A 22,582-nucleotide genomic window follows, 5' to 3' on the forward strand; every position below is an offset into this window, starting at 1 on the left:
ACATTGGCGCTGTCCTGAGGTTAGGGTTGAGGTTCATTGTTGGGGCAGAGTAGAGGGAACTTTTCTCTGCCTGAGTCCCCAAGATGGAAAAAAATATTGTGTTCCCCAACACGAGCATCCCTCAGAAAAAGCAATACGTGAAGGCCAACATGCTTTTATTGCTAGGGGGATAGAATATAAAAACAGGGAGGTATTGCTGCAGTTATATAAGGTATTGGTGAGACCGCACCTGGAATACTGCATACAGTTTTGGTCTCCATACTTAAGAAAAGACATACTTGCTCTCGAGGCAGTACAAAGAAGGTTCACTCGGTTAATCCCGGGGATGAGGGGGTGGACATATGAGGAGAGGTTGAGTAGATTGGGACTCTACTCATTGGAGTTCAGAAGAATGAGAGGCGATCTTATTGAAACATATAAGATTGTGAAGGGGCTTGATCGGGTGGATGCGGTAAGGATGTTCCCAAGGATGGGTGAAACTAGAACTAGGGGGCATAATCTTAGAATAAGGGGCTGCTCTTTCAAAACTGAGATGAGGAGAAACTTCTTCACTCAGAGGGTAGTAGGTCTGTGGAATTTGCTGCCCCAGTAAGCTGTGGAAGCTACATCATTGAATAAATTTAAAACAGAAATAGACAGTTTCCTAGAAGTAAAGGGAATTAGGGGTTACGGGGAGCGGGCAGGAAATTGGACATGAATTTAGATTTGAGGTTAGGATCAGATCAGCCATGATCTTATTGAATGGCGGAGCAGGCTTGAGGGGCCGATTGGCCTACTCCTGCTCCTATTTCTTATGTTCTTATGTGAATAGAGTATTGGGAGCTCAACATTATCTTTCATGCAAATACCCATGCATAGACATCCAAAAGCAATGAGGATGAAATTTCTTTGTGTTGCTGACATTAGGGTAGATAGAGAGAAACTATTTCCTCTGGTGAGGGAATCAAGAATAAGGGGGGACATAATCTTAAAATTGGATCCAGGCCATTCAAGAGCGAAATCAGGAAGCACTTTTTCCAACAAAGGGTAGTGGGAATCTGGAACTCTCTCCCTAAAAGGCTGTGGATGCTGGGGGTCAATTGGAGATTTCAAGACTGAGATTGGTAGATTTTTGTTAGGTAAGGTTATCAAGGGATATGGAGCAAAGACGGGTAAACAGAGTTCAGGTCCCTGATCAGCCATGATCTAATTGAATGGCGGAGCAGGCCCAAGGAGCTGAATGGCCTCCTCCTGCTCCGATGTTCCTGTTAATTAGAAAGATGTTAGTTTGTAGCAACCCAGTTGCAGGTGTGATTTATGGAATGATGGTCTGGGATGGAGGACAGGCAGGGTGGGGTGGTGGGTGAACGGGTAGGATCCGATACATTGTAATTCTACAGAATAGGAAGGAATTAACTCCATACAATGGGAGAAAATGAACATGACTGATCCTGTTAGAATTCTATACGATTAGAATGAAAGAAGAAGCCTTTGTGGAAATTGCAATTGTATGCAAGGGGAATCGATAGAAGTGATACAATTCCTGGAAATTGTGTACAATGGAATTCATTGAGAGTGATTTGGTCCCTTGGCATTGTAGATAATGGGAATTAGTTAATGGGAATTAATGTGAGTGATTCAGTCCTTAGGAACAGCGTATAATGGGAGTCAATGGGCTAATTTAGTCCCTTGACATTGTAGATCATGGGAGTGATTCTGTCCCTTGGAATTGTATACAGTAGGAGTCAATGGGAGTGATTTAGTCCATTGGAGTTGTATATAATGGGAGACAATGGGAATGATTCAGTCCCTTGGAAACGTATATAATAGGACTCAATGGGAGACATATGATCCCTTAGAATTTATGTAATGGGAGTCAATGGGACTGATTTCGTTCATAGGAATTCCAAATAGTAAGAGTGATTGAGAAATTGCATAATGTGGGAGTGAAGAGGAAGTGATCTGGCCTGTTGGAATGCTTTATAATGACCGCGGATGGGAAATGATTTAGCCCACTGGGATTTATGACTTGACCAGAATTATGGTTGGATCAGGGATGTGGTTTCTTGGATATTTCAGAATACAATGAAACAATGGGGAACACATGGATCGTGTTTCTGTTTATAACACAGTCTGAAGCAACCGGAAAACTGGAATCTTTTATTATTTTTGGACTGGGTATAAGAAACAAATATCAGTGAGCTGATAACTTAATGGTCCCATAAGTCACATTGAATGCTTAACCCTTTATGGTATTTCTGTCCTAACGTTATAAGATGACATGTCTTTTGTTTATTGAGAGCACACTACATCTTCTGTGTCATTTTGTTCCAGTTGTCTCCCCTTCTTTGTTGAGCATGTTGAGCAGAGAGTAGGCATAAATGGGTCATTTTCAGGTGGGCAAGATGTAACGAGTGGAGTGCCACAAGGATCAGTGCTTGGGCCTCAACTATTTACAATCTATATCAATGACTTGGATGAAAGGACCGAATGTATGGTTGCTAAATTTGCTGATGACACAAAGGTAGGTAGGAAAGTAAGTTGTGAAGAGGACATAAGGAGTCTGCAAAGGGATATAGATAGGTTAAGTGAGTGGGCAAAAATTTGGCAGATGGAGTATAATGTGAACTTGTCCACTTTGGCAGGAGGAATAGAAAAGCAGTATATTATTTAAATGGAGAGAGATTGCAGAACTCTGAGGTACAGAGGGATCTGGGTGTCCTAGTACATGAATCACAAAAAGTTAGTATGCAGGTACAGCAAGTGATTAGGAAGGCAAATGGAATGTTGTCATTTATTGCAAGGGGAATGGAATATAAAAGTGGAGATGTTTTGCTACAGTTGTACAGGGCATTGGTGAGATCACATCTAGAATACTGTGTGCAGTTTTGGTCTCCATATTTAAGAAAGGACGTAATTGCTTTGGAGGCGGTTCAGAGAAGGTTCACTCGACTGATTCCTGGGATGAGGGGGTTATCTTATGAGGAAAGGTTGGACAAGTTGGGCCTGCAAACACTGGAGGTTAAAAGAATGAGAGGCAATCTTATTGAAACACGTAAGATCCTGAGGGGACTAGAAGGGGTAGATGCTGAGGGGATGTTTCCCCTTGTGGGAGAGACTAGAACTAGGGGCCACAGTTTAAAAATAAGGGGGTCTCCCATTTAAGATGGAGATGAGGAGAATTTTTTTCTCTCTGAGGGTCGTGAGTCTGTGGAACTCCCTTCCCCAGAGAGCGGTGGAGGCAGGGGCGTTGAATATTTTTAAGGCTGAGTTAGATAGATTCCTGATTAACAAGGGAGTCAAAAGTTATAGTAGGTAGATGGGAAAGTAGGGTTGAGGTCACAATCAGATCAGCCATGATCTTATCAAATGGCAGAGCAAGCTCGAGGGGCCAAATGGCCTACGCCTGCTCTTAATTCGTATGTTCGTATGTACGTATGTTCATATGTTGACACATCACAGGGGTACAGTTCAGGCTGCTCTCCGATACCTTGCCCAAGTGGCCATTCCTCATGTATGAGCATACATAATGAGTGTTCATGGGGTATTTAACTGGGGGGGTGGGGGGGGTACCAGAGATGTCCTCCTTACCCGACGTCCACACCTGCCAACATAACAGCAGTCAGTGCCCTTCAAAGACTTCAACCAGTGGATTGCCCTTCAAAGCAATCCACTGGTTGAAGCACCTTGAGGTATCTCATAGTGGTAAAGCCCTGTATCGATGGCAGCTCTCCAATGGAGGTACTTGTGGTAAGTTGGCGGGTATGCTGTTTTATAATTACAGGAGTGTTATACCAGGGTCTAGACAGAGTAGATAGAGAGAAACTGTTCCCATTGGCGGAAGGGTCAAGGACCAGAGGGCATAGATTTAAGCTGTTCGGCAAAAGAACCAAAGGTGACATGAGGAAAAACTTTTTTACACAGCGAGTGGTTATGATCTGGAATGCACTGCCCGAGGGGGTGGTGGAGACAGATTCAATCATGGCCTTCAAAAGGGAACTGGATAAGTACGTGAAAAGAAAAAACTTGCAGGGCTACGGGGAAAGGGCGGGGGAGTGGGACTAGCTGGATTGCTCTTGCATAGAGCTGGCGTGGACTCGATGGGCCGAATGGCCTCCTTCCGTATTGTAACCTTTCTATGATTCTATCTAGCGCACATTATATTATATAACAAGGCCAGTGCTTACATCATGATGGCCCTTTCCAAATACCTGTGAACGGTTGCCTTGAGGAAAAGTGTTTTTTCCGAGGAGAAGCTGTTGTATAACTTGGCTTGTCCCTTTACAGCCACAGAATCAAATTTGCTTCTTTACTGTTTGTGGGATCTTGCTGTGTGCAAATTGGCTGCCATATTTGCGCTGTGTAAAACAGGTTGCCGATTCGCTCTTGCCCGTTTTGCGCGACTGCCCGACATGAATTTCACCTCCAATACATTCAATTGAAAACCCTCTGCTTTTGTTTATTCCGCCATTGTCTCAGTCACTGGTATCAAACTGGTGTCCCTGGGCCCGATCGTGTCCTTAACTCGATCCTCGGAGTCCCAAAGGTCATAGTTTTGCTGATTTTCTTTCTGCATTTGCTGACGTACTGGTATGTATTTCTGTTATCGCGTATAGGCTAAAGCACTTTTTCTACAATGATAGCTCTGTTTTCCTTTAAGTCTTCCAGAAGTTAGGTGGGATCCCTGGGAGTGTGTCAGTATTTAGAGGGTGCAGCCTGGGAATGTGTCAGTATTTACAGGGGGTCCCTGGGATGTGTCAGTATTCACAGGGAGTCCCTGGGAGTGTGTCAGTATTTACAGAGGGTCTGCTGGAGTGTGTCAGTATTTATGGGGGTCCCTGGGAGTGTGTCAGTATTTACAGGATGTCCCCGGGAGTGTGTCAGTATTTACAGAGGCTCCCTAGGGAGTGTGTCAGTATTTACAGAGGGTCCCTGGGAACGTGTCAGTGTTTACAGAGGGTCCCTGGGAGTGTGTCAGTGTTTACAGATGGTCCCCGGGAGTGTGTCAGTATTTACAGGGGGTCCCCGGGAGTGTGTCAGTATTTACAGGGGGTCCCCGGGAGTGTGTCAGTATTTACAGGGGGTCCCTGGGAGTGTGTCAGTGTTTACAGATGGTCCCCGGGAGTGTGTCAGTATTTACAGGGGGTCCCCGGGAGTGTGTCAGTATTTACAGGGGGTCCCTGGGAGTGTGTCAGTATTTACAGGGGGTCCCTGGGAGTGTGTCAATATTCACAGTGGGGCCTGGGAGTGTGTCTGTATTTACAGAGGGTCCCTGGGAGTGTGTCAGTATTTACAGGATGTCCCCGGGAGTGTGTCAATATTTACAGAGGGTCCCCAGGAATGTGTCAATATTTACAGGAGGTCCCTGGGAATGTGTCAGTATTTACAGGGGGTCCCTGGGACTGTGTCAGTATTTACAGGGGGTCCCTGGGAGTGTGTCATATTTACAGGGGGTCCCCGGGAGTGAGTCAGTATTTACAGGGGGTCCCTGGGAGTGTGTCAGTATTTACAGGGGGTCCCCGGGAGTGTGTCAGTATTTACAGGGGGTCCCCGGGAGTGTGTCAGTATTTACAGGGGGTCCCCGGGAGTGTGTCATATTTACAGGGGGTCCCCGGGAGTGAGTCAGTATTTACAGGGGGTCCCTGGGAGTGTGTCAGTATTTACAGGGGGTCCCTGGGAGTGTGTCAGTATTTACAGAGGGTTCCTGGGAATGTGTCAGTATTTACAGGGGGTCCCCGGGAGTGAGTCAGTATTTACAGGGGGTCCCCGGGAGTGTGTCAGTATTTACAGGGGGTCCCCGGGAGTGTGTCAGTATTTACAGGGGGTCCCCGGGAGTGTGTCAGTATTTACAGAAGGTCCCCGGGAGTGTGTCAGTATTTACAGGGGGTCCCTGGGAGTGTGTCAGTATTTACAGGGGGTGCCTGGGAGTGTGTCAGTATTTACAGGGGGTCCCCGGGAGTGTGTCAGTATTTACAGGGGATCCCTGGGAGTGTGTCAGTATTTACAGGGGGTCCCTGGGAGTGTGTCAGTATTTGCAGGGGGTCCCTGGGAGTGTGTCAGTATTTACAGGGGGTCCCCGGGAGTGTGTCAGTATTTACAGGGGATCTCCGGGAGTGTGTCAGTATTTACAGGGGGTCCCCGGGAGTGTGTCAGTATTTACAGGGGATCCCTGGGAGTGTGTCAGTATTTACAGCGGGTCCATGGGGAGTGTTTCAAAATTTACAGGGGACCCTGGGAGTATGTCATTATTTATAGAGTCCCCGAGAGTACGTCAATATTGATAAAGAGACCTGGGAGTGTTTCAATATTCAAAGGGGACCCTGGGGGTGTGACAGTATTTACAGGAGGTCTCTGGGATTGTGTCAATATTCACAAGGGTCCTTGGGAGTGTGTCAGTATTTACAAAGTGTTGCCAGGAGTGTGTCAATATTTACAGAGGGTCCTGGGAGTGTGTCAATATTCACAAGGGTCCTTGGAAGTGTGTCAGTATTTACAGAGTGTTGCCAGGAGTGTGTCAGTATTTACAGGGGATCTCCGGGAGTGTGTCAGTATTTACAGGGGGTCCCCGGGAGTGTGTCAGTATTTACAGGGGATCCCTGGGAGTGTGTCAGTATTTACAGCGGGTCCATGGGGAGTGTGTCAATATTTACAGGGGATCCCTGGGAGTGTGTCAGTATTTACAGGGGATCCCCGGGAGTGTGTCAGTATTTACAGGGGATCCCTGGGAGTGTGTCAGTATTTACAGGGGGTCCCCGGGAGTGTGTCAGTATTTACAGCGGGTCCATGGGGAGTGTTTCAAAATTTACAGGGGACCCTGGGAGTATGTCATTACTTATAGAGTCCCCGAGAGTACGTCAATATTGATAAAGAGACCTGGGAGTGTTTCAATATTCAAAGGGGACCCTGGGGGTGTGTCAGTATTTACAGGAGGTCTCTGGGATTGTGTCAATATTCACAAGGGTCCTTGGGAGTGTGTCAGTATTTACAAAGTGTTGCCAGGAGTGTGTCAATATTTACAGAGGGTCCTGGGAGTGTGTCAATATTCACAAGGGTCCTTGGGAGTGTGTCAGTATTTACAAAGTGTTGCCAGGAGTGTGTCAATATTTACAGAGGGTCCTGGGAGTGTGTCAATATTTACAAGGTCCTTGGAAGTGTGTCAGTATTTACAGAGTGTTGCCAGGAGTGTGTCAGTATTTACAGGGGGTCCCTGGGAGTGTGTCAGTATTTACAGGGGGTCCCTGGGAGTGTGTCAATATTCACAGTGGGGCCTGGGAGTGTGTCAGTATTTACAGAGGGTCCCTGGGAGTGTGTCAGTATTTACAGGGGGTCCCTGGGTGTGTGTCAATATTCACAGTGGGGCCTGGGAGTGTGTCAGTATTTACAGGGGTCCTTGGAAGTGTGTCAGTATTTACAAAGTGTTGCCAGGAGTGTGTCAGTATTTACAGAGGGTCCTGGGAGTGTGTCAATATTCACAAGGGTCCTTGGGAGTGTGTCAGTATTTACAAAGTGTTGCCAGGAGTGTGTCAATATTTACAGAGGGTCCTGGGAGTGTGTCAATATTTACAAGGTCCTTGGAAGTGTGTCAGTATTTACAGAGTGTTGCCAGGAGTGTGTCAGTATTTACAGGGGGTCCCTGGGAGTGTGTCAGTATTTACAGGGGGTCCCTGGGAGTGTGTCAGTATTTACAGGGGGTCCCTGGGAGTGTGTCAATATTCACAGTGGGGCCTGGGAGTGTGTCAGTATTTACAGAGGGTCCCTGGGAGTGTGTCAGTATTTACAGGGGGTCCCTGGGAGTGTGTCAATATTCACAGTGGGGCCTGGGAGTGTGTCAGTATTTACAGAGGGTCCCTGGGAGTGTGTCAGTATTTACAGGGGGTCCCTGGGTGTGTGTCAATATTCACAGTGGGGCCTGGGAGTGTGTCAGTATTTACAGGGGTCCTTGGAAGTGTGTCAGTATTTACAAAGTGTTGCCAGGAGTGTGTCAGTATTTACAGAGGGTCCTGGGAGTGTGTCAATATTCACAAGGGTCCTTGGGAGTGTGTCAGTATTTACAAAGTGTTGCCAGGAGTGTGTCAATATTTACAGAGGGTCCTGGGAGTGTGTCAATATTTACAAGGTCCTTGGAAGTGTGTCAGTATTTACAGAGTGTTGCCAGGAGTGTGTCAGTATTTACAGGGGGTCCCTGGGAGTGTGTCAGTATTTACAGGGGGTCCCTGGGAGTGTGTCAGTATTTACAGGGGGTCCCTGGGAGTGTGTCAATATTCACAGTGGGGCCTGGGAGTGTGTCAGTATTTACAGAGGGTCCCTGGGAGTGTGTCAGTATTTACAGGGGGTCCCTGGGAGTGTGTCAATATTCACAGTGGGGCCTGGGAGTGTGTCAATATTTACAGGGGTCCTTGGAAGTGTGTCAGTATTTACAGAGTGTTGCCAGGAGTGTGTCAGTATTTACAGGGGGTCCCTGGGAGTGTGTCAGTATTTACAGGGGGTCCCTGGGAGTGTGTCAATATTCACAGTGGGGCCTGGGAGTGTGTCAGTATTTACAGAGGGTCCCTGGGAGTGTGTCAGTATTTACAGGGGGTCCCTGGGTGTGTGTCAATATTCACAGTGGGGCCTGGGAGTGTGTTAGTATTTACAGGGGTCCTTGGAAGTGTGTCAGTATTTACAAAGTGTTGCCAGGAGTGTGTCAGTATTTACAGAGGGTCCTGGGAGTGTGTCAATATTCACAAGGGTCCTTGGGAGTGTGTCAGTATTTACAAAGTGTTGCCAGGAGTGTGTCAATATTTACAGAGGGTCCTGGGAGTGTGTCAATATTTACAAGGTCCTTGGAAGTGTGTCAGTATTTACAGAGTGTTGCCAGGAGTGTGTCAGTATTTACAGGGGGTCCCTGGGAGTGTGTCAGTATTTACAGGGGGTGCCTGGGAGTGTGTCAATATTCACAGTGGGGCCTGGGAGTGTGTCAATATTTACAGGGGTCCTTGGAAGTGTGTCAGTATTTACAGAGTGTTGCCAGGAGTGTGTCAGTATTTACAGGGGGTCCCTGGGAGTGTGTCAATATTCACAGTGGGGCCTGGGAGTGTGTCAATATTTACAAGGTCCTTGGAAGTGTGTCAGTATTTACAGAGTGTTGCCAGGAGTGTGTCAGTATTTACAGGGGGTCCCTGGGAGTGTGTCAGTATTTACAGGGGGTCCCTGGGAGTGTGTCAATATTCACAGTGGGGCCTGGGAGTGTGTCAATATTTACAGGGGTCCTTGGAAGTGTGTCAGTATTTACAAAGTGTTGCCAGGAGTGTGTCAATATTTACAGAGGGTCCTGGGTGTGTGTCAATATTCACAAGGGTCCTTGGGAGTGTGTCAGTATTTACAAAGTGTTGCCAGGAGTGTGTCAATATTTACAGAGGGTCCTGGGAGTGTGTCAATATTTACAAGGTCCTTGGAAGTGTGTCAGTATTTACAGAGTGTTGCCAGGAGTGTGTCAGTATTTACAGGGGGTCCCTGGGAGTGTGTCAGTATTTACAGGGGGTCCCTGGGAGTGTGTCAATATTCACAGTGGGGCCTGGGAGTGTGTCAATATTTACAAGGTCCTTGGAAGTGTGTCAGTATTTACAGAGTGTTGCCAGGAGTGTGTCAGTATTTACAGGGGGTCCCTGGGAGTGTGTCAGTATTTACAGGGGGTCCCTGGGAGTGTGTCAATATTTACAGAGAGTCCCTGGGAGTGTGTCAGTATTTACAAAGTGTTGCCAGGAGTGTGTCAATATTTACAGAGGGTCCTGGGAGTGTGTCAATATTCACAAGGGTCCTTGGGAGTGTGTCAGTATTTACAAAGTGTTGCCAGGAGTGTGTCAATATTTACAGAGGGTCCTGGGAGTGTGTCAATATTTACAAGGTCCTTGGAAGTGTGTCAGTATTTACAGAGTGTTGCCAGGAGTGTGTCAGTATTTACAGGGGGTCCCTGGGAGTGTGTCAGTATTTACAGGGGGTCCCTGGGAGTGTGTCAGTATTTACAGGGGGTCCCTGGGAGTGTGTCAGTATTTACAGGGGGTCCCCGGGAGTGTGTCAATATTCACAGTGGGGCCTGGGAGTGTGTCAATATTTACAGGGGTCCTTGGAAGTGTGTCAGTATTTACAGAGTGTTGCCAGGAGTGTGTCAATATTCACAGAGGGTCCCCGTGGAGTGTGTCAGTATTTACAGGGGGTCCCCGGGGAATGTGTCAGTATTTACAGGGGGTCCCTGGGAGCTTGTCAATATTCACAGCGGGACCTGGGAGTGTTTCACTATTCACAGGGTGACCTTGGGAGTGTGTCACTATTTACAGGGTGACCTTGGGAGTGTGTCACTATTTACAGGGTGACCTTGGGAGTGTGTCACTATTTACAGGGTGACCTTGGGAGTGTGTCACTATTTACAGGGTGACCTTGGGAGTGTGTCACTATTTACAGGGTGACCTTGGGAGTGTGTCACTATTTACAGGGTGACCTTGGGAGTGTGTCACTATTTACAGGGGGTCCCCGGGAGTGTGTCACTATTTACAGGGTGACCTTGGGAGTGTGTCACTATTTACAGGGTGACCTTGGGAGTGTGTCACTATTTACAGGGTGACCTTGGGAGTGTGTCACTATTTACAGGGTGACCTTGGGAGTGTGTCACTATTTACAGGGGGTCCCCGGGAGTGTGTCACTATTTACAGGGTGACCTTGGGAGTGTGTCACTATTTACAGGGTGACCTTGGGAGTGTGTCAGTATTTACAGGGGGTCCCCGGGAGTGTGTCACTATTTACAGGGGGTCCCTAGAATTGTGTCAATATTTGCCAAGCCCTCCCCCATCCAACAGCAACAAGAACTTGCTTTTATATTGCACCTTTATCGTAGTAAAATGTCCCAAGACGCTTCACATGAGTGAGTATCAAATGAAACCTGATACCGAGCCACATAAGGAAATATTAGGACAGGTCAAAAAGGTAGGTTTTAAGTAGTATCTTAAAGGAGGAGAGAGAGGTGGAGAGGCGGAGAGGTTTAGGGAAGGAATACTTAACTGGACCAGCCATATAAATACTGTGGCTGCAAGAGCAGGTCAGAGGCTGGGTATTCTGTGGCGAGTGACTCACCTCCTGACTCCCCAAAGCCTTTCCACCATCTACAAGGCACAAGTCAGGATTGTGATGGAATACTCTCCACTTGCCTGGATGAGTGCAGCTCCAACAACACTCAAGAAGCTCGACACCATCCAGGACAAAGCAGCCCGCTTGATTGGCACCCCATCCACCACCCTAAACATTCACTCCCTTCACCACCGGCGCACAGTGGCTGCAGTGTGTACCATCCACAGGATGCACTGCAGCAACTCGCCAAGGCTTCTTCGACAGCACCTCCCAAACCCGCGACCTCCACCACCTTGAAGGACAAGAGCAGCAGGCACATGGGAACAACACCACCTGCACGTTCCCCTCCAAGTCACACACCATCCCGACTTGGAAATATATCGCCGTTCCTTCATCGTCGCTGGGTCAAAATCCTGGAACTCCCTTCCTAACAGCACTGTGGGAGAACCTTCACCACACGGACTGCAGCGGTTCAAGAAGGCGGCTCACCACCACCTTCTCAAGGGCAATTAGGGATGGGCAATAAATGCCGGCCTCACCAGCGACGCCCGCATCCCATGAACGAATAATAAAAAAAAATTCAAGACCTTCGGGTCTAGGCAACTGAAGGCACGGTCACCAATGGTGGAGCGATGAAAATTCGAGCTGTGCAAGAGGCAAGAATTGGAAGAGCGCAGAGATCTCGGAGGGTTGTAGGGCTGGAGGAGGTTACAGAGATAGGGAGGGGCGAGGCCATGGAGGGATTTGAACACAAGGATGAGAATTTTAAAATTGAAGAACTGCCAGACTGGGAGCCAATGTAGGTCAGCGAGCACAGGGGTGATGGGAAAACAGGACTTGGTGCGAGTTAGGATACGGGCAGCAGAGTTTTGGATGAGCTCAAGTTTATGGAGCGTGGAAGATGGGAGGCCAGCCAGGAGAGCATTGGAATAGTCAAGTCTAGAGGTAACAAAGGCTCACAGAGAAAAGTTTATAAACCAATGTTCTAGGTTCCGAAGCTCATTAACTTTTATCACTTCATCTAAAGAGCATAAAAAACAGTGAATGTTTTCCACTTACTCGATAATAGTCATAGCCTGTTGCTGAGAGATTGTTAACAGCCTTTTGTCATGAGATCATGTTGTCACACTGCTTGCTCCTGGCTGAAACTATGGGGAAATCGAATTGTTCTGTGTTATCAGTTCAGCTTTTTTTTCTTCAGTAGAGTACAGGATGGCCTTTAACACAGAGAAAATTCCTCTTCTGTGCAGTGACTGTGCAATCCTTAGAGCAGAGAAGGTTAGGGGAGATTTAATAGTAGTGAGAATGTGGAACTTGCTGCCACAAGGAGTAGTTGAGGCGAATAGCATAGATGCATTTAAGGGGAAGCTAGATAAACACATGAGTGAGAAAGGAATAGAAGGATATGCTGATAGGGTCAGATGATGTAAGGTGGGAGGAGGCTCATGTGGAGCATAAACACTGGCTTAGACCAGTTGGGCCGAATGGCCTGTTTCTGTGCAGTACATTCCATCTAATTCTATGTAACAGAAGCGCTCAAAATTACGAGGGGTTTTGTAAGACTAAAGAGGGAGAAACCGTTTCCACTGGCAGGAGGGTTGGTAACCCATGTATTCTAACAATCACAGCCCATGTCTCGCAAACCGGATGAACATCTCAAAGGAAATCAAAGTAATGGGAGATTTCAAACGTACATTACCCAAATCGACACCAATGTGATGTTTAATTAGATGTTATAAGAATATTTCAAGGTCAGTTTTCTCTAACTTTAATTGAGCTGCATGTTTTATTTTGTGGATTTGTCGGTGTTTATCAAGAAAATAAGCATTTTAAAAAAGGTTGGATATAGTGACACCACAAGTCCTGGCCAGAATGGAGATGATGGGGGAATTCCCTCATCAATCATGCCTGGAGACCACACTGCTGTAAGTGACTGGGATTTTACGCACATCATTTTTATTATGTAACTATCCTCCACTCACTGCATTTTGCTGGAGAAATAATCCTGCTTTTATCGGGAGAAGTTGCTGTAGTTTCGGTCATGAGTTCTGTTTGCTGTAGTTCAAAGAGACTCTGTAGAAATAGACTCTGTTTGCTGTAATTAGTAGAGACTCTGTTTAAATAGACTCTGTTTGCTGAGTAAATAGACTATTTGCTATAGTGCACTATTTAAATAGTCTTTGTTTGCTGTAAGATACATTGTTTGTTGTAAGCCATCTTAGTTAATGTAACAATTTATTCAGTGAGTAGAAAGTTTATTTTTGGTAAGTCAATAAAAAAAGCCCCTAGATGTTTCCACTTGTTGGGGAGTCCTAATCTAAGGTCCATAAATATAAAACAGTCACCAATAAATCCAATGAGGAATTCAGGAGAAACTTCTTTACCCAGAGAATGCTGAGAATGTGGGACTTGCTACCACATGGAATGGTTGAAGTGAATAGCATGGATGCATTTAAGGAAGAAAGGAAGGATATGTTAATAGGGTAGATGAAGTAGGGTGGGAAGAGGCTCGTGTGGAGCATAAACACCAGCATTGACCAGATGGGCTGAATGGCCTGTTTCTGTGCTGTACATTCTATGTAATTCTATGTACTCCTCGTGTTAAAAGTAAACTATTTCCCAGAACTGCCTTTGGAGTACATCGATAAAATAATAAATCGATTGAAGTTGGCATGGAAACCATCGGCAGCTATTTCAGGGAAGATCTAATGACCATATTTGGGAGAGATTGCGAACCTATAAAGTGAAACCTCATTATTGCTGTAGTTCTTACCTGTGATTTAGGTTCAACTCCATGTAGTGACTCGAATGATTTTTCAGCCAGACAAAACCGAACAAAGTAAAAGTTATAGCCGGTCGATTGCAATAGTTTGTTACAAGCTGTGCCTGTGCCATCTTGATGTCTCGAAGCCAGGTAGGACCCAGGTTTGATTCCTGGTCAGTTTTGAGTTAGCTAATCTAACCTAGCTGGGTCAGCGCTGAGGGAGGAGGGGGGGATGGGGGAGGGGGCTGCAATTTGCCCCAATGTCTCTGGATCAGGGAAGGGAAAAAGTCAGCCTGGGCTCCTGCTCCCGATCGTTCTGCAACAATACTAGAAGTGTGCGTGGGCGAGGATGGGATTGGACTCACAGTTAGGTAATTGATGTGAATAATGGGCACTTGGATGAGTTACTGGAGGGTGACCACTACCCATGGAATCAAATGCCTTCAGGAGAGATGGGACAGGAAGAAATAGAATATCAAACTGCAATAAGACTTGGGAGGTTCCAACCTTCCAACCCCCCGCCCACCAACTTTTTTCTCCTCTCCATCCCGAGAAGCACTGACGTAAGTTGGGGTATATTTCATGGGTTCTGGGCACCCTCTGATACCTCAGTCAAGGGTCCATTTTAAAATATTGATTCTCGGGATGTGGGCGTCGCTGGCAAGGCCAGCATTTATTACCCATCCCTAATTGCCCTTGAGAAGGTGGGCCGCCTTCTTCTTGAACCACTGCAGTCCGTGTGGTGAAGGTTCTCCCACTGTGCTGTTAGGAAGGGAGTTCCAGGATTTTGACCCAGCGACGATGAAGGAACGGCGATGTATTTCCAAGTCGGGATGGTGTGTGACTCGGAGGGGAACGTGCAGGTGGTGTTGTTCCCATGCACCTGCTGCCCTTGTCCTTCTAGGTGGCGGAGGTCGCGGGTTTGGGAGGTGCTGTCGAAGAAGCCTTGGCGAGTTGCTGCAGTGCGTCCTGTAGATGGTACACACTGCAGCCACGGTGCGCCGGTGGTGGAGGGAGTGGGTATTTAATGCCTGAGCCTAGACAGTGAGTGTCAGCAGGCTATTTGACGTTGGGTGGCATCAGAGCTGAGCCCGATCCTGTCTCACCCACCCTCCACAAATATATACTCTCTAGCGGGAGCCTTGGCTGACTTTTCTCCTGCTTGGCCAATCTTAGCACACCCCACCCCAGCTGAGACCAGCCGACTCAGTTTGGGGATTGAATGCAGGATGTTCGAGGTCTGGATGGCTCAGTACCACATCAGGTGGTAACATTACCCATTGAGCTAATTGGGTAGGTCTAAGGTCCCTGGAATTGCGGGCCTGATCCAAGCATAGCATTCATGTGTGGTCCTGTTAGTTGAGGTGCTGTGCCTGTCTAGCTTCAGCTTGGCCACTATTCCCTCTCCTCCTGGTGATACTATTTCCAAGAGTTTTCGACTGCCATAAAAAGGTGAAAAACAGAGGCCGATCCATAATATTCAGATTAATGAATATCAAGTATTCCTTGCCCCAACACACAGCTGTTATAACACGCTGCAAATCCATTCAAACAAAGCGTTAGTAACTATTATTTTCATAAGATCATAAAAACTTATAGAAACAGGCGACGGCCATTGTGTCCAACAAGCCTGATCCTTTTTTGAGTTGATCGCAACTCCACTTGCCCAGTCTCTCCCCATAGCCCTCATCCTCTTCCCTCTCCAGAAACAGATCTAATTGTAATTATAATGCACACTTCCTTGGTCTTTTTACATAGAATTACATAGAATGTACAGCACAGACAGGCCATTCGGCCCAACTGGTCTATGCTGGTGTTTATGCTCCACACGAGCCTCCTCCCTCCCTACTTCATCTTACTCTATTAACATATCCTTCTATTCCTTTCTCCCTCATGTGTTTATCTAGCTTCCCCTTAAATGCATCTACACTATTCAACTCAACTACTCCTTGTGGTAGCGAGTTCCACATTCTCACCACTCTCTGGGTAAAGAAGTTTTTCCTGAATTCCCTATTCGATTTATTACTGACTATCTTATATTTATGACCTCTAGTTTTGGACTCCCCCACAAGTGGAAACATCTTCTCTATGTCTATCCTACGTCTTCTCGTAACTTGTTTGAAGACTGCAATACCCTCTACACAAAACTGTTCGACCGTCTTACTCATTAACTTTTAGCCTGCGATAATCAGAGTCTCTAATCCTGGAGACCGGGCAGTGCGGAACACTGTGCGTTCACCTTTGGGGTCAGGATTCGAATCCCGCTCACGCCGATGGGATCTCCTCTCTCCGTGGTGGTCCTACGCGGATTGAGTTGAGGACCCTAGAGGGTTGCGAGTTCCCAGCACGTAGGGTAACGGCTCTCCTCCTCGCTGTCTCTCACAGCTGTATGGTCCCGACATTTGATCAGACCGAGCACTGGCCAGCTGTGCTGGATCGGAACCACTGCTATTGTTGGCTCGGTTTTAGGCTGAGTTCAGTTGCTTAGGCGTGGGAATCTCGTGGAGGCCCAACTGGTGCGGGAACAGCTTAAATAAGAAAGTAACTGTAGGCATATGTGCTTTGAGCAGAGAGGTTTGAGTAGTTTCAACAGTCTAAATGTTTCAAGCCCACTCTGACAGGCGAGATACCTCACATGGCCCTAGTAAAGTTAAGGACATTCAGTGCAGTATTAATGGCTTTCACCATATGGGGCCCTGAAATGCTTCACCCAAAGGGTAGTATAAATCTGGAACTCTCTCCCCCAAAAAGCTGTTGAGGCTTGGGGATCAATTGAAAAGCTCCAAACTGAGATTGGTAGATTTTTGTTAGGCAAGGGTTTTAAGGGGTACGGAACCAAGGCAGGTAGATCTAATTGAATGGCGGAACAGGGAGTCTGTTCCCATGTAAATTCCGCTGGGATTCTCCCAGTCGCGGCCATTTACGTAGCTTCCCGGGATTTCTGCCGGATTCCCACTGAAGTTACAGCCGGAGAACCCATGCAGAATCTCAGGCCCATGGGGTTCAGTACTTGCATGTCCAACAACAACTTGGATTTATAGAGCACCTTTAATGTAATAAAACGTCCCCCAGCGCTTTGCAGGAGTGTAAATTAGACAAAAGATTGACAGTATTAAGCTCTCAGTAGCCGGGATTTTCCCCTGCGGTATTTCTGGCGCAGATGGGGACCACATATCAGGACATTCTGCACCCCCCAGACCAGCCCAGCCCAAAGACCATGGACTGGGGGTGCAGAATTCCCCAATATGTGCTCCCCCGCCAGGAGCACTAAAATGGAAAATCCCAGCCAGTGTATTGTTTCTCAATGCGGTTGAAGTACCTTTTAATAGAAGTGGATCAGCATCTGTTAATGATATTGTCGATTTAACGGGAAGATTTCTCACATTCAATATTGCTAGCAACATCGTAAATCATTCTAAACGCTACATTTATGACGCTGTCACACAGCAACCAGAGGAAATCTTCACCCAATATGTATATGACGCAGGATTAAGTACTTCAATCAAGCAAACTTATCAGAAACTCCAAATTACTTCCCAAAGTGCTTTACAGTCAATGAAGTACTTTTGAAGTGTAGTCACTGTTGTAATGTAGGGAAAGACGACAGCCGATTTGCGCACAGCAAGATCCCACAAACAGCAATGAGATAAACGACCAATTAAGCTGTTTGGTGATGTTGGTTGAGAGATGAATCTCGACCAGGACACCGGGAAGAACTCCCCTGCTCTTTGAAATAATGCCATGGGATCGTTTACGTCCATCTGAGAGGGCAGACGGGGCCTCGGTTTAATGTCGCATCCGAAAAACGGGTATCGCAGACTTTGGCTCGTGGGTCAGTACGAGTGTATTAATTCTCATATTAAAAAAATAGCAAACTCTTGGAGGGGTCTGGAAGGGGGGGGGCACGGGGGTGAAGGGATGTATCTTAAAAAGGCACAAGAAAAATGCGAAAGTAAGATGTCCCTTTCGCCACAATAGTGAGTGACAAGATATCAAAATGAATTTGTTACCTGGTGAAGGCTCAGTTATTGTGACGAATGGGTTGAGGCAAGAATGGACAGGACAGGGCTGCACTACAGACAGCTGTTATATTGCAATTACTGAGCAGAGGAGCTACAACAGATTATGATGAATGTACATTGTGTAAGTTGTTTATCCATTCCAATCCACAGGAGGCTGTGCTGCATGGGGGAGGGTGGGGATTGCTTCATAAAAAGCTTCTTTTCTCCCTTTTGTTCCGCTACAGTTTTCTCTCTTTCTCAGTTCCTTTCTTGAATGCGGTGACTCATACGCAGCACTGTAAATGCTTTCCAATTTAAAGTGGCATTAAGTACGTTCCTTGGTTCCTGGTTGGGGAGGGGGGAGGGGGGGGCTGGGGCATCGGCCAAGAGGCTATTCTTCACACGTGAGTCGGGGCGGCGGGGGATGGCAGGGGATGGCAGGGGATGGCAGGCTCTGTGGCTCCACCTGAAGTCTGCCTGGAGTGGGCCGAGTGGGGGGGCACACTGAGCATGGTGCCCGGTGGTCTTCGGAGGCCTGCTTGGCCAACGGAGCATGCCCTCCCTAAAAAACATCTAATCGCAAGCCTTATGGGCCATTCAGACTTTAAATAGTCCCTCCATCGCTCATAGCAACGCTGGATGCCCAGGGGGGTTAACAGGCATTCCTGCCGCCCAGTGTTGCTATGGCACCAGCGACATATATCCTTCATTACAATGCACCCACCCATATATGGGCAGACATATTAAATATCACCCACCGCTTCTGGGAAGGGACAAAATTTATGCATTGGTTCCCTTATACGAAGCATGGTAAACAAGGTTGGTGAGCTGCAGGTGCAAATAGCCACATGGGAATACGATGTTGTGGCTATAATGGAGACCGGACTCAAAAAAGGACAGGATTGGGTACTAAATATTCCTAGATACAAGGTGTTCTGGAAAGATAGGGAAGGAAAGATAGTAGGGGCGGGGGGTGTCAGGATTGATTAAGGAGGATATTACAATGCTGGAGAGAGAGGATGTCCTGGAGGGGTCAAGGACAGAATCTATTTGGTTAGAGTTAAAAAAACAACAGAGATGCCATTACACTACTGGGTGTATTCTATAGGCCACCAACTAGTGGGAAGGATATAGAGGAGCAAATTTGCAGGGAAATTACGGAGAGATGCAAAAGCCATAGAGTAGTGATAACGGGGGACTTCAATTATCCTAATATAGACTGGGATAGTAATAGTGTAAAGGACAAAGAGGGGGAGGAATTTTTGAAATGTGTTCTGGATAATTTTCTTGACCAGTACGTTTCCGGCCCAACGAGGAAGGAGGCATTGCTGGACTTGATTCTAGGGAATGAGGCGGGCCAAGTGTCAGTGGGGGAGCATTTAGGGAGCAGCGATCATAATATCATAAGGTTTAGAATAGCTATGGAAAAGGACATGGACCACTGTAAAGTAAAAATACTCAATTGGAGGAGGGCCAATTTCAGTGGGATGAGAACAGATCTGGCACTGGTAAATTGGAATCAAAGATTGGCAGGCAAAACCGTGATTGAACAATGGACGGCCTTTAAAGAGGAGATGGTCCGGGTACAGTCTAGGCACATTCCCATGAGGGAGAAAGGGAGGGCAACCAAAGCCAGAGCTCCCTGGATGACAAAAGAGATAGAGAGTAAGATGAAGCGGAAAAAAGGGGCGTTTGACAGATGTCAGGTTGATGACACAAGTGAGAACCAGGCAGAATATTGAAAGTTCAGAGGGAAAGTGAAAAAGGAAATAAGAGGGGCAAAGAGAGAGTCTGGGAATAGACTGGCAGCCAACATAAAAGGGAATCCGAAAGTCTTCTACAGGCGTGTAAACGGGTAATAAGAGGAGGGTTGGGGCCGATTGGGGACCATAAAGGAGATCTACTCATGGAGGCAGAGGGGATGGCCGAGGTACTAAATGAGTACTTTGCATCTGTCTTTACCAAGGAAGAAGATGCTGCCACAGTCTCAGTAAAGGAAGATATAGTTGAGATACTGGATGGGCTAAAAATTGATAAAGAAGAGGTACTTGAAAGGTTACCTGTACTTAAAATAGATAATTCACCTGGTCCAGATGGGATATATCCTAGGTTGCTGAGGGAAGTAAGGGTGGAAATTGCAGAGATACTGGCCATAATGTTCCAAACATCCTTAAATACAGGGGCGGTGCCAGAGGACTGTAGAATTGCAAATGATACACCCTGTTCAAAAAACGATGTAAGGATAAACCCAGCAACTACAGGCCAGTCAGTTTAACCTCAGAATTAACAGTCACTTGGACGAGTGTGGATTGATTAGGGAAAGCCAGCACAGATTTGTTAAAGGCAAATCGTGTTTAACTAATCTGATAGAGTTTTTTGATGAGGTAACAGAGAGGGTCGATGAGGGCAATGCAGTTGATGTGGTGAATATGGACTTTCAAAAGGCGTTTGATAAAGTGCCGCATGGTCGGCTTATCATCAAGATTGCGGCCCGTGGAATAAAAGGGGGCAGTAGCAACATGGATACAGAATTGGCTAAGTGACAGGAACAAATAGTAGTGGTGAATGGTTGTTTTTCAGACTGGAGGGAGGTGTACAGTGGTGTTCCCCAGGGGTCAGTGCTGGGACCACTGCTTTTCTTGATATATATTAATGACTTGGACTTGAGTGTACAGGGCACAATTTACAAATTTGCAGATGACACAAAACTTGGAAGGGTAGTGAACAGTGAGGAGGATAGTGATTGACTTCAAGAGGATATAGACAGGCTGGTGGCATGGGCGGACACGTGGCAGAAAAATGCGAAGTGATACATTTCGGTAGGAAGAACAAGGAGAGGCAGTATAAACTAGAGTGGACAACTCTAGGAACAGAGAGATCTGGGGATATATGTGCACAAATCATTGAAGGTGGCAGGGCAGGTTGAGAAAGCATACGGGATCCTGGGCTTTATAAGTAGAGACATAGAGTACAAAAGTATAGAAGTCATGATGAACCTTTATAAAACACTGGTTCGGCCACAACTAGATTATTGTGTCCAGTTCTGGGCACTGCACTTCAGGAAAGATGTGAAGGCCTTAGAGAGGGTGCAGAAGAGATTTACCAGAATGATTCCAGGGCTGAGGGACTTTAGTTACATGGATAGACTGGAGAAGCTGGGGTTGTTCTCCTTGGAACAGAGGCGGTTGCGAGGAGATTTGATAGAGGTGTTCAAAATCATGAAGGGTCTAGACAGAGTAGGTAGAGAGAAACTGTTCCCATTGGCAGAAGGGTCAAGAACCAGAGGACATAGATTTAAGGTGATTGGCAAAAGAACCAAAAGTGACATGAAGAAAAGCTTTTTTACACAGCGAGTGGTTATGATCTACAATGCCCTGCCTGAGGGGGTGGTGGAGGCAGATTCAATCATGGCCTTCAAAAGGGAACTGGATCAGTACTTGAAAGTAAAAAATTTGCAGGGCTACGGGGAAAGGGTGGGGAAGTGGGACTAGCTGGATTGTGCTTACATAGAGCCGGCACGGACTCGATGGGCTGAATGGCCTCTTTCCATGCTGTAACCACGATGATTCTACGGGGGGGATGATGGAAGAACCGTGCGGGATCTCTGGAGGGATCTGATGGTGGGCAAGGCCAGTGAGGTGCTCTCATTGACCCCCATGGGTGAACGCTGGAGGGCACGGGCAGGCGCTCTGCCAGCGTATCTTCTGGGTGCGCAGACCGCCGATTTACGGGGCGGCATGTGAAGATTGGGTGAGGACGGGGCCTAGCTCAGCTGTAATGCCCCCTGCGGTCAAATAACCAAATCGACACTCACTGTAGCTGACAAGTGACTATTAACAGCAGCAAAGTGTCAGATCAGCAAAAGGTATGTTTTCTCTCTGGGTTAAATGTGTCATTTTTGTGCAGCGCGATTACATTTTAAACCCCGCCCACCTGGCAGAATCCAGGCGGGCAGTTAAAAACGAGCAGGCTAACGCAAGACTCACCCACCATCTTCAACATTAACCTGTAGAGTCCTGCAGGCAGATAACACGGCCACATCAATAGGACCCCGATGGCCTTTTAACCGGGGGCCTGAGCTGGGGAAGCCACAGTGGCGGTTTTCCCGCCAGGCTGAAGTAGCTCGGCAGTCGGTTGGGAAGGACGAAGAGGCCCTCCGCGCAAGTCAAACAACTTTCCTTTGCGAGGGCCTCCCCTGCCCCGGATTCTCTCACAAGACCCTCTGGGAACCCGCCTTTCCCAGTCACTTGCTTGGAAGCCAGCGGGCAGCCAAGAGCCAGACAATCTTCACCTGCTGGCAGCCGGGCAGCGAGTGGACCTGCGTCCTTTAAATGAAGCCCGGCGGTTAAAATGGCCGTGGCCTCCCGCTGGCGGACGGGAAATTAACTCGCCGGAGCGGTTTCCTGACGCACACCCACACTGGGTCAAAACCTACCCCATCCTCTGCTGTTAAATCACTGCACAACTGTAAGAACACAGGAACAGGAGGAGGCCATTCAGCCCCTCAAGCCTGTTCCACTATTCAATTAAAATCTGGCTGATCTGTATCTTAACTCCATCGACCTACCTTGGTTCTGTAACCCTTAATACCCTCGCCTAACAAAAATCTATCAATCTGGTTTTGAAATTTCCAATTGACCCCCAGTCTCAACAGCTTTTTTCAGGGGGGGGGGAAAGAGAGTTCCAGATTCCCACCCCCCTTTGTGTGAAGAAGTGCTTCCTGACATCACCCCTGAATGGC

The 22,582-nt window shown here is 47.2% G+C and overlaps 1 protein-coding gene across 4 annotated transcripts in view; it reads right to left on the reverse strand.

Moving 5' to 3' along the window:
• LOC137307270 (activin receptor type-1-like) overlaps positions 1–22,582 on the reverse strand; it is a 96,620-nt gene that overhangs the window by 68,997 nt on the left and 5,041 nt on the right. Inside the window, exon 2 of one of the 4 annotated variants that reach the window (XM_067976710.1) lies at positions 16,080–16,368. The exons of the other annotated variants lie outside the window; for them this stretch is intronic. The gene's annotated coding sequence lies outside the window, so the exon portion shown is untranslated. The remainder of the gene's footprint in view (positions 1–16,079; positions 16,369–22,582) is intronic. 4 annotated transcript variants of the gene reach the window in all.

The sequence above is a fragment of the Heptranchias perlo genome, chromosome X, assembly GCF_035084215.1.
Source record: "Heptranchias perlo isolate sHepPer1 chromosome X, sHepPer1.hap1, whole genome shotgun sequence".
Lineage (NCBI taxonomy): Eukaryota > Metazoa > Chordata > Chondrichthyes > Hexanchiformes > Hexanchidae > Heptranchias > Heptranchias perlo.